Source organism: Melanerpes formicivorus, unplaced genomic scaffold (genome assembly GCF_026170545.1).
Source record: "Melanerpes formicivorus ecotype bairdi unplaced genomic scaffold, bMelFor1.0.p_v2 SCAF_28, whole genome shotgun sequence".
NCBI classification, from domain to species: Eukaryota; Metazoa; Chordata; class Aves; order Piciformes; family Picidae; genus Melanerpes; species Melanerpes formicivorus.
The window spans coordinates 7147970-7167794 of record NW_027142380.1 but is presented as its reverse complement, the minus strand read 5'-3'; the positions used below and the strand labels follow the sequence as shown (position 1 = coordinate 7167794).

Sequence of the window (19825 nt, the reverse complement as noted above, 5' to 3'; positions counted from 1 at the left end):
AGTAAGAAGAAGCAAGAGGGCAGGGTAAACGATGGCTTAATTTTCCACCAACTGCAGAGCATTATGAGCAGATTATTTTTTATAAGCTGCCAAAGTGTGTATTTCCCTTTTTTGTACTCTTTTCTTTTCAGCTGTCATTTCCAGGAAATGGCACTGTCAAACCATGTGTGTGTGTGTCACATTTTGGCCCAGTCTGGGGAGCTTTGTCGGGGCTGGGGGCAGGTGTCAGCTTACCCCCACTTCACTACAGCCATGTCCCAAGTGAGATGGAGCCTGGTTCCTCCAGGTACTCAGGACCCCCATGCATTTGTGTTTGGAGTCACAGGTGCTGTGCAGTGGGAAGGAGTTGGAGTTGTCTCACAAATGGGTGGCTCCCAGGCTTTAAAGAGCATTGCTAGGTAAGAATCAAGATTTTGAAGCAGTGGATACCAAGGGAAGCAAAGGTTTTGTGAGTGAGTGTGGTGCCTGGGCATCACCTCTAGCTGCTCTAACGGTCCCAAGAAGAGCAAAGTTAATCTGTAGTAGAAATCATCTAATTTTAAGGTTAATCTCCTTTAATTTTAACCTCCTTTGCTGTTTCCGAGCTCTTAACCAAGGAGGAGAGCAGTCTTTGCTAGAGGGTAGCTAAACCGTCTGGGGTGTATCTAGTAAAAATTGAAGACTTTTTTTCACCACTTTTAAAATCCTTTCACCAATTCCCCAGGTTATTGGCAAAATCAGGGAAGTGGCAGATTCCTTATAACTCTTCCCCTTCTGCATCAATTATGTCTTTGCAAGGCAGAGCTTTGAGTCAGCTCTCCTTCAATTCTCTCTTCTGGTTGCTCTCAAGGGAGACAGTCTCTTGGTAATAGGAGATACATCAGTTCAGAGAAGAATACAGTTTTGTTCCCTTCTCAAATGACATATGACTATCAGGCATCTCATAGTTCTCTGAGTGGGCACATGAATTGAACCTTTTAGGAGTCTCAGTGATTAATGGCCTGATGGGTAGGAAGCAGACACTCGTTACAGGTCTTGGGGATCTGCCTGGTGGAATTAAATAGCTGCCATGTTAGTGATGCCCTTTTACCCTTCTGAGCTCTCCTGCGAGCGTCACCACTGCTGCTTGAGGAAGGAAGCAAAGTTTGCCACAGGGTGGGTTAGGGGATTTTTTACTTTTGTTTTTGTTGCCCGTGTGTTGTGTGGTTTTTTTCCACAGCACAAGCTCAGGAGGTGTTTTAATTGGCCCTGCTAGGATTGTTTCATGCTTTATGTGAAACTAATTATGAAGGATCATGGGCCCATGGCATAGCTGAGGTCCTGGTGTCTCAAACTGGCTTCTTGAGGAGAGTTCTGTACTGCTGCTGGTGTCTGTGGATAGGGCTGGAACCCAGTGCCAATGTCAAGTGGGGATTTTTTCCTAATATGGACAGTAGTCCACAAGGAACTGGACGAAGTCCATCAAACTAAGGTCACCAACAGCTAGTAGAAAGCTTGGCTGTGCTCTGCTTGGACCAGGCTTGAGTTAGAGACCAGAAGGTAAACGACTTCTTTGCTCTGTTATTTGACATCGTGAGGCCAAGTGCAATGTGCTAAAAGCACAAACCCAGGGATGCTGACAGGAGGGGATGCCTGTTCTCCAGTTCCCTGTGCAAATAGCTGGACAGTCGTGGCTTTTGCAAGACAAAGCTTTTCTGTCTGTCTTTGTTTTGTTTTGTGTTTATTTGGGTTCCCCTGCCCAAAGAAAGCTCAGAGCAGGACTGGGCACACCCATTCAAACCCTTTTCATTTCTAATTTTTTTGGGACATATGCCCCTCCTTTAGCCCCTGGCTTAATACTGACAGAAGTTCAGGGGTTTCCATTCACAAACCTTCCACATTTCCCCATTCTGACACTGTGAAATTTGTGTCTATACATTTTTCTCTGAGTACTCACTGGTGGATTATATACCACCAGTGCATTAAACTGGCAGTGGCAGCTAATGCCTGGTCCACAGTAAATGCTGGGTTTGTTTCTAAGGAAAATATCATTAAGTAAGGAGGGGTTTAGGGTTGTTTTTTTTTTAAGTCTCAGTGTTCTGTATTAGACATAGACTGTTTTTAAACATCAGCATGTGTTCTTCTTCTTTGATGTTTTTCACAAAGAGGATTTTGCCTTCCACTTTAACAAAAGTCCCATGTTCCTCTTAGGTTTTAGGCTGCTAATGATGTTGCTTACTCAAGTAAATACGTATGTGTGTGCACGTTTAAAATCTACCCTTCCCCTTCAGCACAGCACTGAAACAGAACAGAACTGATCTTCTTTAGCCATCTCCTGTGCCAGAATTTTCATGGTTTGAAATTAAAATGGATTCTCCTTATCTTCTCGTAGCCCCTTTGATCCATTGCCTGTGGGTATATGGTGGCACTAACGACAGAGGATGGGGAAGCTTTAGCTTTGCCTGGCATCATTAGCTCCAGAGCATTAGCAGCATCCCTGTGAGGAATGGCTGTGCTCCCGTTAAAACAGGAGAACAACCTGCTTCCCTGCACATTCCCTTGCTCAGTGCTGGGTGGGATGCTCCCCAGGGAAGTGTCCTGTATGCATACCAGGCGTTTCTGCAATACTTTTCCTGGAGACCTCCGTGGTGTCTCAGCCCTGGAAGCTCAGATGGAGTTTCCCATAGCAGTTCTTTGTTTCCAGGCATCCCTGATCTTTTCCTTCCTCCAGGTAGCACATAGCTCCAAGGACTAAGCTTGCAGATGAAACCTGTGTTCATCTGTGCAAAGAGATGAACAGTGAGAGTCTGTATGCTTTTGCTTTTCTCACTATTCAGTCCGAGGTACATCATTTGGAGCTGGTCACAAGTGGTGAAACAAATAGCGTGGACTTTTCTGCCAGGGCTCTGCATGTGAGGACTGTTGAAATTGTTCTCAGCAATGAGTCAGTTCCTTTTTTTTTCTCCTTTTTTATTCTTTTAATGACAAGTATGCAGCTTGTGTACCCATTAGAGTGTGCAGAGGGGTGCCATAGAAATGAGGATGCACATGTGTACGTATCAGATGCTGAAGAGCAGCGTTCCTGTTGTAAATATAGCTCGGCTGTGTTCCTTCTTACATTTCATTTTTATAATCCATTCCAGAAGATTTGGACAAAAATACTGTAGTGTGAGAGAGCATTAGTTTTTGGATTCCTCAAATAATAATTCTTAGTGTGGAACCTAGTAAATAAACCTTTAAAGATGGGCAAGCTGACATCTTCCTTGGGTCTAGGAATAGGACTTGGGGCATGGATTTATGAAAGGTAAAATAAAGGACAAGCAGAAGCAGGAGCAGAGCTGTATGTTTTACTTTTTTAGTTTATTGCTAAAATGTATGAAGCGTCCCTTTTTTGTTTGTTTTATTGGTGTGATTATATATGATCTATCTTTACATGTATACTTTTTAGACCTGGTGGGCCCACTGTGATTAAATGTTTGCTTTGAATACGTGTCCAGCGTGTTAACTTTCCACAGCAGAAAGTTGTTAAATGCATTTTTATACAAGGCAGGCCAAAAAAAAAAGGGGGGGGGGGGGGGGGGGGGAGAGGGGGGAGGGAAGGGGGGAGAGGTGGAATAAAAAAAAATAAATAAAAAGAAGATTGTTACATGTATGGAAACCCTTATTGGCTGGATTATATAACTGAATTCATTCAACATGCTCAGTGTATCTTGTTCTCCTTTCAGTATTGCCACTCTGTTCATCACCCCTTTTAGTGCTTTAGGCATATGGCATGCAGTACATCCAGGGAAGTGTCAACAATATGGCATATGTTATACATACTGATCTTGATACACCGTAGAAAATAATGGGCCTAACTTTAAAAGGCACGGTGCTAAGAATAGAGCCTGCTGCAACATGCAGACAGTGAATCCGCCATGAATGTCATGTTTGAAGACAAAAAGAGCTGTATTTTTCATTACTTTCGTGGCTTGGTTTGTAATTTGGCCTTGCTGCAAATGATAAAGGGGCCTACGAGAAAGCTGGGAAGGAACTTTTTACAAGGGCTTGTAGTAATAGAATAAGAGGGAATGGATTGAAGCTCAAGGAGGGTAGATTTAGATTGAATATTAGGAAAAAATTCTTTCCAGTGAGGGTGGGCAGGCATTGGAACAGGTTGCCCAGGGAGGTCATGGATGCACCCTCCCTGGAGTCACTCAGGGCCATGATGGGATGAGGCCTTGAGCAACCTGGTCCTAGTGAAAGGTGTCCCTGCCCATGGCGAGGGCATTAGAACTAGAAGATCTTTAAAGTCCCTTCCAACCCAAACCATTCGATGAACATACAAATCTATGAAATATATTACAGTTAGGCGAGTCCAGGCTGGATTTTCACCTGCCGGATGCTGGTACCACAGACTCTGCTGAAAGCTGGGAGTCAGCTTGAATGACAGGGTGGGTTTCTGGGTAAAAGGGAGAAGACAGGGAGCTGTGTGACCTGCCCGCCCAGTAACCTCAACTGCCCATGTGAGCTGAGGTGGGGATGGGAAGGGAGTTCTGCTACCAATGTTCATCCACAGGAAGAGGGACAGAGATGGAGGATGTCCTGACGCATTTCCAGGAGTCATTAGAGGGTCGCATTAGCTCACCATTTAGCTCTGTCTCCACGCTGTAAATGAGCCTGCACAAGCAGATTGCTCTGCTTACATTAAAACTACAGTGGTGGAAATGAGTCTTTCCAAAGACTCTTCCAAAGATCTGCCCATTAGGAGCCGACTGTGAGATTAGGGCTCTCATCTGGACTCACAGCAGTAAAATGAAGATGAAACGCTCTGGTTCTCATTTCTGGGTCCTGGACATACTCGGCTCCCCATTTCACAGTGAATCTTTCATCCCAGGAACTCTGATTTCTTAAATTAGAAAAAAACTTAAACACAGGGACCTCTGAAACACTTGGCCTGAAGATTCTTCCAGGGAGTTTCGCATTTAAAATAAACGATTCATATGACAGTATTGGTGTATGTATTTGTGTATGTCCATGGTGCTGTTTATTGTGCTGCTCTGGCCAGGCTCAGAAGCTGTAACATCTGAAGTGCAGAGAAGCAGTGACTAGAGAATGAAATACCTTCTTTCCAACCAAGATCAAATATTTGTCTGTTACCTCTATGGCTGTTGTAACGATTCTGATATTCACAGAACCGCACAGATCACCGCACGGATAAAACAGAGCAACAAAATATTTATTTTTAATCTTTGTTGAATGCCGAACGCTGTGTGCATGTTTATGAGGGTTAAACATTAATAGCAGATGTTGTTAATGAATAGAAGGCTTGAGCCAGCTTCTGAGACCTTTTAGTTAGTACATGAATTTTCTGGTTGATGACAATACTTGTAACATGCCTAATTATGAAGTAGTGTTCTAATCAAGCCTTGAATAACTGAAGAATTTCCCCTCCTCTTTTGCGGTTATTTCAGTGGCACACACACAGAGATCGCTTCAGTGCCTGTGCTTATTCTTAGTGATTTTTCTTTTCTTAGAACATTCAGTGAGGTTTTCCCCCCCCAAGAAGCACATTTATTTACACCCAGCGTCAGTGCGGCAGCGTGCGCGCACACGCACAGCCGGCTGCGCCTGCACGATCCTTCCGCCCCATCCCCACCAGCAGCTGAACTGGTGCCAGCCTCTGAAGTTGTTGTCCCAGTTTGTCACACTTCCAGGTGAAGTACGTGAAAGTGATTATAGGTAATAAATATCTTTTTTTTCTTAAACTTATTGCAGAGGCAGTTTTTCCCCTGTTAATGAGGGTAATTTGACTTGGTTGAAGGATTGCAGTTCTTAAGAATTAATGCAGCAATCCAATTCGAAGATTTAAAGAGATCTAAGATTTTTCACAGGTCGTGTGCTAGTGAATGTGCTCCTATCACATAGCAGCTAATGGACTTGAACAACAGTCTGTCATTTACTGTTACCTCAGTGTATAGCAGCTTTGCCCTTGATAGCAAGTATACTTTCCCAGCAGCACAGGTTATTTAGTAGTGTGGTGTATTTGTAACACTTTTAAGAGACAGTATCCTATTTCTAACAGCCCTAATTACTGGATAGAGTGAGGTTACCTTTCTGACTCGCTTAATTATATGTTTGGATCCTAATCTGTACAAGCCTAAAGTATTTTATGCTCTAATAACCAACTCCTCATTCTTTTTGGACTTGTCTCTCCTCATACACATCTATAACATAATTTCTGTAGTGCATTTGCCATTTATCAGTGCTCAGAGGTTAATTATATAAATATGGAAGTGTTTGGAACTAGTGTCCAGAATGTCCTGTTATTTTTAGGGATGCATTCCTACCTTTAATAGTGTTTTGTAATGATTTATTTGTAAATGCTGTTGGAAACGCTCTAATTTCTTGATCCTATTATGTTCCTGGATATGAAAAATCCTATTTTAAGGTAATTAGAAGGATTCTCTTCTATTTAAATGTGTGTTCTCTAGACAGTGTCACTCTATACTCTGCACACAAGAACCTTTGTTCCTTAATTAGAAAAAGGACTAGAGCTCATTAATTGTGGGTACAAAGTGATGTCTGCTCAAATGGAGAAGCAATAATACAGTTTAAATAATGATTGATCCTGCATTTTAAGTCTCATACTATTTCGTGCTTGTAGTCATAAATAAGCAATGTATAATGCAGGTTGTGAAGCACTCTGTTAAGATTTTTATTGAAAGATCTCTTTTTGCAAGGGTAAACCTCGTGTCGGGCACAATAAATAAAGGATGGATGGTACACACACGGCATCTGCCATTTAGAAAAGTCAGCATTTGTCAACAGTCTCACCACAGTGATAGCTGAGATGCTGGAGTTGACTCCACCCCATACTTTAGAAAATGAAATAATTGTGGTAGCTGTGCACTCAAAAGCAGTTTGGATCTTGGCCTTACAGAGCTATTATTCTAATGAAAAGAATATTTTAATTGCTGCTTGCGAGCAAGATCAGTTGGAGATGTTTGAGTATTTCACAGGGTGTTCTTTTAGAGGATGGAGGCAAGTGTATGTCGTCCTCTGAACTTTTACCATCTCTGCATCATCTTGGATGAAGAAAGGCACAGCTTGGGGGAAGTTAAACACAGCACCCTTTACCAAAAGGTTTGTATTGATGTGTGCTACATATTGCCCAGAGGCAGGATGATAAGCTCCCAGTGAAGGCTGTCCCAAAATCAGGATTCTGTTGACCCTGAGCTTGGCAATCTGCCAGAGCAGGGTGCAAGGATGGTGTCTGTGTGCGGTTGGAGTTTTAAGTCTTTGGTCGTCGGAAGCTTTCCCAAAGTCAAGGCTGGGGATGGCAAGTCACAGAGATATACATCACTCATCACTCCCCAGCCTGCGTCTTCATCTCCAACATAAACTCTGCCTGCTCCTCTCCTTGCCCCACCTTGCCTCAAAGACTTGAGAAAAAGAAAACCAGTGTCATTTTTCTACCCCTAATGAAAACCTGCATTAACAAGGCAAAGGTTTCCTGCGTGAAGAATAGGGAAGTTGGAAGATGGAGTCATTAGGCTTGTTTTCCCTGCTAATAGTTTCACAAATCAAAATGGTGAATGCTAGCAGAGAGTATATATTTCACTCAAAGCCTGTTGTCACTGAAAGAACCCCTGTAAATGGGGGGAGTGGGAGGTGGGTTCTTGGTATCTTTCTCTGTCTCTTGGTGGGAAAGAAAAATAGTTTTTAAAAGATAAAAAACCTGTTCTTCAATTGACTATGCAAAAATCTTATTGCAGTATTTATTCCAAACCTGCACACATAATGTTCAGTCAAGGAGAAAACAGCAAAAAACAGTTGTTGATGGACTTAGCAGAGAACTGGATTAAATAAGCATTAGTCTACTGAAGCTGATTACAGGAATATGAAAATGCAGTATCTTAATGGTACATATTTTCATGTGGCAGCTCAGTTGCCTTTCATTTTGCAGCTAATATGTCTATTCTTATGAGTCATTTACTTCTTTAATTACCTTTTGCAGGCAAGGCACCATGGTATATTAATGTGAATGATTTTTACTGCCAGTTTATCATACAATGCCCCAGAAGTTGAAAGGCGTAATTGACTTGGAAGAGCAGCTCATGAAGGAAACAATATTTAGTTGACAGTTTTCCTTGTACTCTCTGTTGACGTTTATGAGTTTACACTATGCTAAAGGAGTAATAAACACAATTTTCTTTCAATAACAGGAAAGGGTCGCTTTTAAAATACATTTGTGGAGAACAGATTCGTTCATTCCTCGAATAATATAAAATAATGCGTTTCCAGTGATGAGATGTATATAAGATTGTCAATTGAATTAAACCTCGGAAGGTGCATTTATAACCTGCCTTAGAGCGTTAAAAGATATTAGGGTGGATATGAATCGAATCAATTTAATGAATATTTAAATTATACACAGATTTGGATAAATCATATGCAGATCTCCCGGTTAGATTATTGGGCGGCCTTGTCTCGCCGTCAAGTGCGGAAGTTTGAAGTGGGAATTCGAGGGACAGAGAGGCTCTGGTTCCGGAGGTGGGAGAACACTCATCAAAAAGCTCTTGATAAAGCCCGATTGGGGGATTATTGCCCAAACTTTCTATAACTTTCCTGAAGCCACAGGCTTGAGGACGGTTTAAAATCAGCTTTGCAATCCGTCAAAGACCATTTTCTTCTGGAATGCTACTTTTATTGAAATGACCTTGTCAAATCACAAATTCTTTTGCTCTCAAGCATCCCCAGGCCCGTGTTCAGGTACCATTAATCATCCCATCCCACTTTAATTAATTTAAAGGCAGCCATGCCCAGGGTAGGAGCGGGCGGGTGGCTGGCCAGGGGAATGCTTCCCAGCTCGGCTTGCAGGGAGTTAAACTTTTCACAGTTTTCCCCGATTGTTTGCAGTTCAGCCCTCTGCAACATAATGAAAGTTTTCTAGCCATCTGTTGTTAAGCTGGCGGTGAGCAAGGCCAGTATATCCAAACAAAGTGCTGGCCTGCTGTAAACTGAACCTGTCAGTTGAGCATAGCTGGGCTGACCTCCTCGGGGCACGGGGCAGCCGGTGGTACCAGGCACTGGCTGCCTGCTCCGCTTCCAGGGGAACTACTTGGGGGGACCATGTTTACTTTTTCCACTTAGCGTTCCTCCCACAGGCTTGAACTAGTTTATACTAAATCTTTAAATTGACACTGGTTGGTTGTGGGGTTTTTTCCTTCCTTTTTTTTTTTTTCTTCCCCCCCCCCCCCCCCTCTGTTCTGAACATTTTTCTTCCTTCTTTTTCTCTCTTTTTGGAAAATGAAAAATCCCCATGGCTGCTGGAATTTGAGCTTTTTGGAGGTGATGCATGGGGGCCATGGGACAGCAACTCATTGTGTGGGTGTGTGCTGGTGAGATTGTCTCTCCCCAGAAAGAGGCATGTTCCCAACTATCCCGGCTTGCTTCCTAGCTCCTATTGTTCCCTTTGTTCTGTATTATTTAAGATCGGTTACTCATTTGCTTCTGAGGATTGGGAATAACAGGCAAGGTAGAGCACAGCAACCAGTGTCTATTGTCTTCTTGCAAACCACAGTTGCATCCAGAAGTGGCTGGAGCAGTTTTGCTTCTGCCCAAGGAGGATTGGTAGTTTGAACATAAGGTACTGGAGAATTTTTAACTTTCTGAGCAGAGTTGCAAAGATCAAGCTGGAAATGCCCTTTGCTTGCAGGGCTGTGGGGCTGGGGGTTGTTTTCCTTTCTCCTTGGTTCTGAATACATGCCAGTTTGGCTTCCCCTCTGCTTATGTAGATGTGCATCTGTGCTTTTTCCATCAGGTTGCCTTCTCTTTCCTTCCTACATAAATGCTACTTTGTTTATTTGTATTTGTCTGAGAGGTAATACTTGTCATTTTCCTGACTATATTCACCCAGTGCAAGTGATTTGAACCATTTTTAAGATTGTCAACAAAAGTCCAGGGCACCTGTGCCAGGAAAGTGAGTATTGGATATTACCAGTTTTCAGTGTTTTGGTTTTGGACTAGACCTGCATTGAATACCTTTTTGATACCCCTGCTACCAAAGTAATTCTTTCTGCTTTGTTTTCTGCACTTGTGCTGTGTCTGCTTGCCGGTCTTTGACTGGTTTCCAGTGTCTTTTTCTTACTTACCTCATGATTCCTGGAAAGCAAGCCTGATTCTCAGTGACCCCAAATTGTTGCAGTGCTCAGTCAGGAAGAGTTTTGCCCGAGGAAGAGCTGCTGAATTTGTGCCATGTGTGAAACCAAGCTGTACCTCTGAAAAAGCCCACTGCAGCCAGTCTGTAGCTTCAGAGAGTGTAGTAAGTACACTGGAAGCTCTGGAAAATCAGTTGAAGTCGTTAAAAGTTATACTTTGCCTCTCTAGAAGACCCCCGCCAAGGGCTTGTGCTGGTCTCCACCGGGAGGGTGGGAATGCCCAGGGGAGAGGATGCAGGGCTGCAGTGTTTCAGGTTATGTCCCCTTCCATGCCTTTTTGGGGCAAAAGGAGTGCAACAGTGGTGAAAAACGCTGAATTTTAAATGAAAATGACTGCACTTTACTAGGAAACTCCATCCAGGTCTGATCTGTTTGTGAGGTGACTGACACATAAAGTGCTTTTTGTTTTAAGGTAGAGAGGGAAATGCATTCGGGATTGAGTTTCTGGTATAAATGTCAGGTGCAACACAGTGAGCTCTCCCTTGAAAAGTCAAGCAGATAACCTTGGCATTTGGGGACATTGCCTTGTATAAAATGAAATTGTATTTTGTTTTTAAAAAGAAGGACTACATTAAGAGGTCACCTATTAGCTGTGTTTTTGCTAGCTGTCTGAAACTCGGCTCTACTGTCTATTAAACTCAAACCACTATGTAAACATTCCTGTGTTGTTCCTGGTCTCTACAATGGCCAGGGGGATCGGGTTTCACCTGCCTGCACATCTTCAAGCAATTAAAGCAATTAGCTTGAAGCCATTTCACATTCAAGGTCTACTGTGACATTCAAGTCCAGAAGAAGTCTAGAGGAAAAGGAAAAAAAAAAAAAGACAGACTATGGAAGGGCCACTGTGCAGCACAGGCACACAGATAGAACCTGCAAGGGGGTTTTAGGACTTAGAGTGACTTCCAAATGCAGTCTTGAGGCTTTGCAGTGGGCGTGCAAAGTTACTGCTGTGAAAGGGAAAAGATAAAGAAACAGCACTTAATGATCCTTTAAATGATAGCCAAGTTTTGCCTGTTTTGCACTGGGGAAGGAGGGAGGAGAAATGAGAAAGGAGGAGAGAGGAATAGCAATGTGATTTGGAGCAGTATTTGTGTGAAACAGTACGGTGCTGGTCCTATTTACTGGCTTTTCTCCTGGCGTGGAGAGCCTATTTTTCTTCTCATTTAGGTGGGGATTTGTGTTTGGTGTTTACATTGTAAAGCTGAACTCACTCTGCCTAATGTATCCGTTACAGTGACATTCAGCCTCCAGTTTAGTGATTCCTGCAGTAAGTCTTGAAAGCTGCTATTTTTTAAAAGGTTGGAGCAGATTAGTGGTGACCTTAAAAGATTAAACTAGTACAGTTTAAAGATAAATAATCAGCCTTTAGCACATTAGATAGCTACATAAGCATGACAGAAGGTGACTTTCTTACAACAGTTCCACAATCCAGGGAGCGTTTTTACATCTGTAACTTGACTAAGGCAGGGAATGGTGTTTTGCAGAGAGAGAGACATAAACTGATCGCATCACTTCAAGTTGGTTAATACGCTTTTAAATCCACAGTTTTTCTGTTGGTTTTATTATGCAGAAGAGGCTAATTTTAAAAGCTCTGCCTGCTGCAAAAGAAGATCTTGCTTTGCTGTCCCGGAGGGTGTTCTTAATCAGAAATAACCGCAGGCTAAATTATAATGTGGAATCCTGCTGCCCTTTAACCTAACACTGCTGCTCGTTCGGTGTTTGTTAACAAACAGCTCTAAGTACAAAATTGTTTGAGAATTACTTTTTCATTATATTTGCTGACTTCAATTAGAATAAGAAGCTTATTTGGGGAAGAAAAATTAAAAATGTATGGGTTTTCTTGGGAAAGTTTCAGCGATTGTTTCCCGGCAAGTGCTGTCTTTGGTGCGTATCTGTGGACTCCGTGGCACACGTAATTCAATTTAAATAAAATTATCTTCTGAACTAATATTTCTGCACTGCTGGGAGAAGCAGAGCTGGAGAGCATCCCTTTAGAAGATGCACAAGCTAAAATGGTGGCAAGGGCTGAGGCCAGGACCCCTCTCGCACCTTGGAGGGTGGATGCGAGTCCCCAGTTTCCCAAGGAAGAGGCCCAAATCCTCCATCCCTGTGGTGTTTTGGAGGGCTGGGGCTAGACACAAGTGGCACAGTGTCCTGTTTTTATTTCCCTTTGAATAGCAGGTAATTGAAACGTGCACTCGGCACATTAATTGGTGAGTTGGGGGTAAGAACTGCTGAGTTCGTAGAAGACAGCACAAGCCCTCCTCTCTTCTATTTCTTTCCCCCTTGAGTTTACACGCTGGAGCGGAAATGCTGTGGTGCTCGGAGGGGAGGTGATGCCTCTGTGGAGCAGACCTTTCCAATTTTTTATTGATTTTTTAATATTTTTTTTCCCCCCTAAGTGTAGTCTTCTGTTTCTATGATCTGCCTTTTGAACTGTTTTTGTGGCTGATCAGTTCCACCTAATATGTCTCTTGATTTCTGCTATTGTAATACTCAGACGACATGCTGTTCTCTTCATTTTTATAAGCTTTAGATGCTCCTGCCTGTCATACTCTGGCGGTTTATCTTCAGCGTCTGGATTTGCTTTCAGACTTGCATGTCTATCAAGCTGCTGTTGCTTTGAATGTGAGATCAAAAGAAGATGAATTCCAGTAAAAAATTTCCTTGTATGAAGAAAAGATTGGGGGCCTATGTAAACATCCCACTGACAGCTCCCAATGAGTTATTTTAGCAGAGCATTAGCACCCAGAATGACAGACAGTCCAAGACTACATGCTAAATAACAAATCAGTCCCTTCAGCGGCGGCAGCACATTGCCACAACAGCAATACATTTTCTAAAGGAATCCTGTTCCTCTTTTTTTTTTAGTGAATATGGCTGTTCAACTGCTCATCTCTTTGCGAGCTGCCTTCGAGTGCCAGCCTCAGTTTACTTTTTCTTGACAATATCTGTGTCATGTCACCAATATGATAGAAGACAGGGCTTTGATAATTGGGTAGGGAGACGGTTAGTTAGTCATCTCAAGTTAAATAGGTAGTTTGTTTTAGGGAGGGGAAGGAGACGACGACGGAGGGAAAGCATCTGTCTGAATGCTAAACACATGCTTTGGGAGATGCTGGATGCAAGTCCTGCGCCCGAGACAAGTTGCATTTTTTGGGTGGTTGTTTATGTTTCAATTCACGCAGTTAGAGAAAATAGCTCTGAAGCCTGGCCAGCCTCGCAAGCCGGTTTGAAGAGCAAGTTGCAGCACTGTAGAGGGTAGGAAAGTCAAGCTTGGCTGAACTTACGTGCAAATATGAATTTGCCTAGATGCAGAAGCGAGGTGTGCTTGCTGCTGCTGTTTGTTCTAGTTGGGGACATAATTAGTTCTGCATGTCTCCGCTTACAGGCAGGGGGAATTTAATAAGGCAAAATTGCTCGATTTTTGCGCCTGGCGTAAGGCTAACCCCAACTTTAGGATTACCTGCGAGCTCCAGCCGATCTCACCACTTCTCAAGGGAAGAATTAGGGGAGGAATGCTTTGCGGTTCCTTTGTCATTTAGCAAAAGCAGAGGTTGCTACTGTGGAGGCAGAGCCCTGGTGGCTGCCGGCAAAGGGCAGTGCTCCAGCGCTCCAGCCTGCGCTCCGGCTGCACAGCACTTCCTGTTTATTCAAACATCTTTTTACCATTCTTCAGCCCCCGCTTCACAGAAACAGCCAGAAACACATCTCCAGCGCGAAGACGGAAATCTAAAGGCAGACAGTAAGAGCTCACTCTGTTAAACTCTTCATTTTCTCTGCGAGCGCTCAGAGGAGAGGAGCGTGCAGGCAGGGCTGAACTTTTAACTTGCTGCCTTATATGTTGGCAGCTGGGCAGCACAGGAGAGGGGAATAGCTTGGGTTTAAATCAAAAGAAGCTGGCTCAGGTTGTTTACTGCGGTGTTGACAATGAGGGTGGGTTTTTTGGCACAGCTTTGGAGAACCATGGCAAGGACTAAGTCCTCTTTTAGGGCACCCATCGCCTTGCAGTGTCCCTCTGGAGCCAGAGCAGCCATGTGTCACCATCCCCACTGCTCACTGGCTGCTGTGGTTTCTCTTTGCGCTTGCACAAGTAGCAAAATACCCAACCAAACCAACCCAAAACACCCCAAAGAAAGGAAACGTGGCTGCTGTTCTGGGCAGCAATAGAGAGAGGTGCAAGCCTGCAGAGCTGCTTTTTGTTTTGTGCAAATTGTTTGTATCGTGGCTCTGGCACCGCTCACGAGCCAGCCTCGCTAATATTTGTACCAATTTCATGCTAATAAAAATCAGGCTGCTGAGACAAGCATGGCTATTATCTCATTCATATTACTATTGTTTAGACCTGTGCTACTACAAAAGGAAAGGGAAAGCATGCTTACGCCGGGTAATGGTTGTTAACTTCTCATGTGAGGGATTTTCTCCGCAGTTTTTCAGTATTAATGGTGGTTGTATGAATGGTCTTCAGGGGTTGTGGGAAGATAGTGTGGATCCTCTGGGTAATCTGTGCTGCAACACGTATGCTGCATTTTTCCCTCTCTCTTCAAGTGACTTAAAAAACTACTTGATCCTTCCTGGTTGTTTCTCCCCCTCCCCCCTCAAATGTCTACTTGAAATAGCAGGTAACTTTTGTTTTGATGTAAGCATTCATGGTGCTTGTGTACTGTGAAATGTAAGAGAGAAAAAAGGGAAAATATGCTGCCTGCCCTGTGGAGAAAACCCATCCTCCTCTAGTCTTTTCCTGCCTCTCTGGGATCCAAAAAACACTTTAAAATTTTAGACTGTAAACCCCCATCTTCCTAGAAAAGAGAGTGAGAGAGAAATCAAGCTGTGTGTTCAGCCAAACCGCAAGTACAACAAACATATTTTCAAAATATATTGCTAGTCTGGCTTTTTAATGTTCAGAAGTTGTTCTACTTTGCAGAAAAAAATGGTGTTTGCAACTGCCTTAAGGACAATTTGTTTAACAGTAGGAGTAATTGCATGGGGAAAATGGAAAGAGTGACTGAAGTTATTTACTCAGATGTTAGTGTAGGTGTGGGGCAGAAAACTCACTGTGGGAACAGTGGGCTGCTTTTCTTGGTATCTTAGTCTATTTGATGACCATCAAATTTCCCAGCTCACTGGTTTTGTTTTTTCTGGATGGCATGTTTGATTATTTATCAGAAGGGAAAGGGAGTAGCTGAAGCAAATAAACATGTGACCCAGCAGTGTTTTGTTTTCCACTCAGAAGGCCGTGCCCTTTAACAGATACACAGAAAATAATAAACGTATTGTTTTATGATAAAAGGAAATTATGTGTATCATTTTCTTTAGCAAGGCTGTTAACCCCTTGTGTTCGGTGGTCTCCGCCTTCTGCAGCTTATTGGGTTTGCAGCTGGGAATTAAAGGCACTTAAAACCCCCTCTTGTGTGGAACGTTTCCATGGACTGCTGCTTCACCCCCTTGGATTTGCTGGATTTATTACATAGTCATTTCTGCCTCAGCACATCCGCAGTCCTCTCCCCAGCCCTACCTGGGGTACAATTGACTAAATGAGAGGCACTTTAAATTTGTAGAAGGGTGCTGACTTCTGAAGAAAATCTTGGAGAGTGCTGCTGGGATCTTTCTGCCTCCAATACTGGTGTCTGTGCAGCACAAGGGGGTGCAGCTGTATTTGGTCCATTACAGATAGTGTCCATTGCTTTTTTAAATGCCAGGTGTCTAGCATGTAGCATTTCCTTTGTAATACCATCTTAGGACAATGTTCATTATCTTTCCTGAAAACAAAAACAAACAAACAAAGAAAAAAAGGGCAAAACCCCCAAACCTCGTCCTGTAAACTAAATCACTGTCAGGAAGTAAAATACAGGTTTGCCTCATCTCTGAGAAGCATGTTGCATGCTTTAGCTGCTTTTATGGGATTAAAAGAAACAAGTTAAGACTGTCATGCACATGAAAGGAAACCGAGATGTGGTTTGTTTCACATTGTGCAGGTAGGTATAAATTTAATAGACTGACTTGCTTTCAAAATCTCTCTTTGTCTCCCCAAGTCGCATGTCAGTTCCAGCGCGCTGATGAGCTCCGTGGTCCCTAATAGCGCCTGACTGCCGCTGCCCTGCAGGTGCCGTATTGGCAGGAGTGTCCTCCTCCTCCTCGGGGAAGTAGTTCTCTCTACAGAGTGGCTTCAGATGAGGAAAAAGGAGAATTTACCTGACATCTTGAAGTTGCATTCAAGTATATTTGTTGCTGGCAGGTCCAGGAAGGAGGAGGTGGAGGTGTTTTGCCCAGTGGCCCTGTGGGTTCAGTGCTCCATGAGGAGCCCAAATGGATGGCAGGGTCTGAAGCTGTGAGTTTAATTTTGAGGAAGGGCAAAATTGCAGTAGAAATACCAGGGAAAGGCAAGGCTGGAGAAATAAGGACCTGAAACTTAAATGTGATGTGAAGAATAAAGAGGAAATGAGCAGCTTGGGGACAGGTGATGTGGGCAGCCACCCTGTGCCCAGCAGCTCCCTGAGAGTCAAAAAGGCTCAAGACAAACTGAGAAATGGTGTTTGGGGTCAGTGGTGTGGGATAGAGGTAACTAAGAAGGTAGAAGGGCAGGAGCAGTTGCATCTCATCAGACATGGGGTGTCTCCAGCCCTGGCTGTAGTCCTTGGGCAGAAAAGCCTGTGGAGGACGCTTAGAGGACCTGTCCGTGGGGGAAGTTTCCTCCTGTCCTCCAGCAATGAAAGGTTGGCTTGTGCCCTGAAGCATAAACATTGGTACCAATTCATTTTTTTATCTTCCCAAAGGTAGCTGTAAATGCTCTCATTACTATCTGTGCAACTGTCTAATCCTTTCTTTGCATCCTCCCCATGCTCTTGGCACTGGTGATAGCTTGTGACAGTAAGTTCCAGAGAGTAATTATGAGTTGTGTATTAAGAAAGAAAAAAAAAAATCCCTTTATCTGCTTGGTTTTTTTTTTTTTGGTAGTTGTTGCTTCCTGACTTCATTCAGTGTCCTCTTTCTCTTGCACTATGAGAAATGGCAAACAGCACCAGATGTACCTTCTCAGGCCGAGTTACAATTTGTGTACTTTTATCATCTCCTCTCTTACTCATCTTTTGCTAAACTAAACACTCCCACCCTTATCAATCTTTCCTTGTATCTGCCGAGGCCTCTAATCATTTTTGTCACCTCCATCTGAACCTTTCCTATTTTTTTGCTTTACTGGAATCTCTTAAAATTAAGGTTTTTAGAAGCTGTTCTAGCTTAGGTTGTGCTATAGGCTCAAAGTGCGGTGATGTGATTTGGAGCTTTAATTTCCGATGGTTTTGGCTGTCCCAACATTTTGCTTCCTTCATGCACCCAGCAGTGCAGTGGGCATCTGGTGGTGCATGGTGAGATTTCCACAGTCAGGGGCTGTATTCCATGGGCCTCTGAGTGCACGTTTGTCATACAGTGTTTTGGAAAAGAAGCTTAAAATATGTTCCCTGTTTTGTTGACCACACAGGCGTGCAAACAGCTGTATGCAATATACTATTTATGTTGTAGCAACAAAAAGGCACTCTTCCTTCTCTCTTCCCCCCCCACCTTATCCCTCTTCTCTGTTAAAAAATATGAGAACTTCCCGTGCTTTTGACATCCAAGAAAAACGCGTCTCAGCAGTGAACAGTCCTCCAAATATTCAAAGGTCTGGTTCACTTTTGGATAAACACAGTAGTTCAGAATCTGATCTCAAGCCTACAGAAAGGAGCTGGAAATCCCATAAGATTTTTTTTTTTTTCTATTTTTTTTTCATCACTCAGACATAGTTCAGTACTGGTTCAGTTTGTGTGGTGAGCCAAGATTCATATCCTTTCTCATTTTACCAGGATGTGTTGGCCCATCCCTCCTTTCTTGCTGGTACAGACCGCTACATGCTGTGAATCTTGACATGCCAAAGTAAAGAGAGCCATTTTTAATGTTTGGGAACTTTTTGCCAGATGCTTTTTAAATGGCTTTGATGAGTCTTGACTGTGACTCTTTAGAAGAGGGGACAGAAGGTGTTTTTACAGTGCCTGAGGATTTCATTTGTGCCTCAGGAACAGGATTTTTGTAGCCGTTGTCACTGTTGTGGCTGGTTCGGGGTTCGCAGGTTTCTGGTGTTGGCTGAGTTTTACCCAGCTGCCTCTTGCTGCCAGCACCCTTCCATCCCACTTGTGTCTCTGGGTGTTTCAAGAAAACACCTCGACCACCTTTCCCCCAAGTTATTTGAAGAAAACAACTTTACCACATTTGTCCACAAATTACTTGAAGAAAACACCTCAACTGCCTTTCCCCCCAATTTGGAGGAATTAATGAGTAAATTACAAGATGAAAATCAGCTGTTTTGGAGGCAAATCACTCTTGTACCCCTGCGTGGGACTGGGTCCCTGCTGCTGCAGAGCTGGGATAGCCAGCAAGGACCACCCATTGGGATGGCAGGACAGGCATCAAGTCTGCTTGTCCTTCTGCCAGCACAAGTAACCTCAGCACCCCTAAGGACCAAGTGTAGCAGTGCTGGGACACAGGCAACTCCACCCTGTGGGTTTGGAAGAAAGGGTTTTTGTTTCCAGTGCCTTTTTCTGGAGGGGATCTCCTCAACTGGTGGCCAGGATCTATTCCAGAGGAAAGAAACTAAGCCTGCTGGAAGTAAAATAAAGACTCATCTTCTTTCCCTATGACTGAATAATTCTAGGAGATGCTTCAGCATGAGGCACGTTGCCAGCTCCCTTGCTCTGAGCCTGCCCCCATCACATCAGGGACAGGATGTGAGCTGGGCTTTGGACATGTGGACCTCCAGGTCCCTTCTCTTTTTCCAGCATGGGAATCGCTCATTAGTCACTTGGCTAGATTAGCCTGCTGCATCTAAGCAAAGCCTTCAGGGCCAGCTGATCATTTATTCGAGTAAAGGATTGTTGTTGAAGCTCTCCTCTGACAGGCTGGCTGGTAGCCCCTTGAATGGAGCCAGCCTTACAGAGGAGCTGCAGCTGAGCAAGGCACTGAGTACGGGCAACCAGCAAGCAGCATCTTGCCTGGCTTGCAGCTTCCCTCTGCTGCTCTGTTGCGCTGGAATTTGGTACAGGATAGATGGAGAATTATTTAACAAAAGAAGGAGATGGAGGATGATATGGGCATGGGAGAATCCAAAACTGGAGAGGAACCTGGACAGCGGGGCTCCTTCACCAGGTTATATTAAATCCTAGCTGTGTCCCGTATGAGAACTCAGTCCTGTACTTATCCACAGGCTTCCCTACTGAGGTGCTGGGAGCAGTGTTGGGGCTCTTGGTCTTGGCTCATTTTTATGTGTGGCTCACGGGGTCAGGATGGTGGGAACAGGGAGGGAGCACGTAGCAACTTGTTTCCCAGTTCTGGAGGAAGATGAAAGAGCTGGGTACGAATGTCAGAGGGAATAAGTGCTGCAAGAACATCTGCTTCTCTTTTTTGCATCTTCTACATTTTATTCCTCCTCTTCCTTTTGGTTCCTTTCCTAATCTCTCTAGTTGGTTCTTCTCACCTCCCCCTGTTCTGTTCCTCCCAGAGGAACAGCACTACCCACTGCTGTCGCTTTGCACTGTGTTTTATTTTTTTCCCTTTTTGCATACCGCTCTGCTCCTCGCCGCTTTCCACACGTTGTGCTGCTCCTCAGCCTGTCGGAGGAGAGCTGCAGCAGGGCTCCCCTC

General features: G+C 43.8%; 1 protein-coding gene across 11 annotated transcripts in view; it reads left to right on the top strand.

The window, feature by feature from the left end:
• The window catches only part of FOXP1 (forkhead box P1), a 405896-nt gene that overhangs the window by 262119 nt on the left and 123952 nt on the right, over positions 1–19825 (top strand). The window contains exon 1 of one of the 11 annotated variants that reach the window (XM_068154363.1): positions 13806–13905. The exons of the other annotated variants lie outside the window; for them this stretch is intronic. The gene's annotated coding sequence lies outside the window, so the exon portion shown is untranslated. Of the gene's footprint in view, positions 1–13805; positions 13906–19825 lie in introns of those variants that run through there. 11 annotated transcript variants of the gene reach the window in all.